This window comes from Echinops telfairi, unplaced genomic scaffold, assembly GCF_000313985.2.
Source record: "Echinops telfairi isolate 266 unplaced genomic scaffold, ASM31398v2 ScPeMD7_2;HRSCAF=8, whole genome shotgun sequence".
Classification (NCBI taxonomy): Eukaryota; Metazoa; Chordata; class Mammalia; order Afrosoricida; family Tenrecidae; genus Echinops; species Echinops telfairi.
This window is the reverse complement of record NW_022103898.1, coordinates 20,936,793-20,937,788: the sequence shown is the minus strand read 5'-3', so window position 1 is coordinate 20,937,788 and position 996 is coordinate 20,936,793.

The following is a 996-nucleotide window of genomic DNA, read 5'->3' as shown; positions in this document are numbered from 1 at the left end:
CTGGAAACACAGGGAATCCAGGCCAGCTAAACCCCTCAGGGCCAATAATGAGAGCAGCAATACCAGGAAGGTAAGGGGAAGATGGGCGTAGAAAGGGGGAACCAATCACAATGATTGACATATGACCCCCTCCCAGGGGGACCAACAACAGACAAAAGGGTGAAAGGAGACAGAGGTCGGTGTAAGACATGAAAAAATAGTAATTTATAAATTATCAAGTGTCCATAACGGAGAGGGAAGGGGGGAAATGAGCTGACACCAAGCTGACACTATCCATACATAGTGATAAAAGCTGTAAAACAGATGGAAATTGAGCTACCATACAATCCAACAATGCCCCTACTGGGCATATACCACAGTGGCTGTACCTATAGGTCTACCAGAGAGTTCCTATTTCACCACAGCCCCTCCAACACTTGTTACTTTTGATTTTTTGAATTGGACTATCTTTGAGGGTGTTAGGTGGTATCTCATAGTTGTTTTAATTTGTATTTCTCTTATGTCTAGTGATCAGGAATGTTTTCTCATGTTTATTGGCCATTCGGTTTTCTGCCCTTGTGAAACTTCTGTTCAGGTCCTTTGCCTACCTCCTCAGTGGGCAATTAGTGTTTTTCTTTTTGTGAGCTAGCAAATTAGTGTAGATTTTAGTAATAAGGTCTTTGTCTGATGTGTCAATCAATGCTAAAGATGTTTTCCCAGTCTGTGGGCTTTCTCATTAACTCTCGGTGAATTATTTCGATGTACACAGGTGTTTTATCTTCGGTATATCCCACACGTGTCAATTTGTGCCTCCTTGGTATTTGTGTCCTTTCCTATTTCTGATAGCCTATGTATTCCCTCTGCCAAAGTTCTCAGGTTTGTCCACATTCCCTCAGTGATGGCCCTAATAGTTTGGGGTTTTACCTCAAGATCTGTGATCCACCTTGAGTTTATACTTATGCATGGAGTGAGGTGAGGGTCTTGCTTCATTTTTCTACAGGTAGATGTCCATTTTTT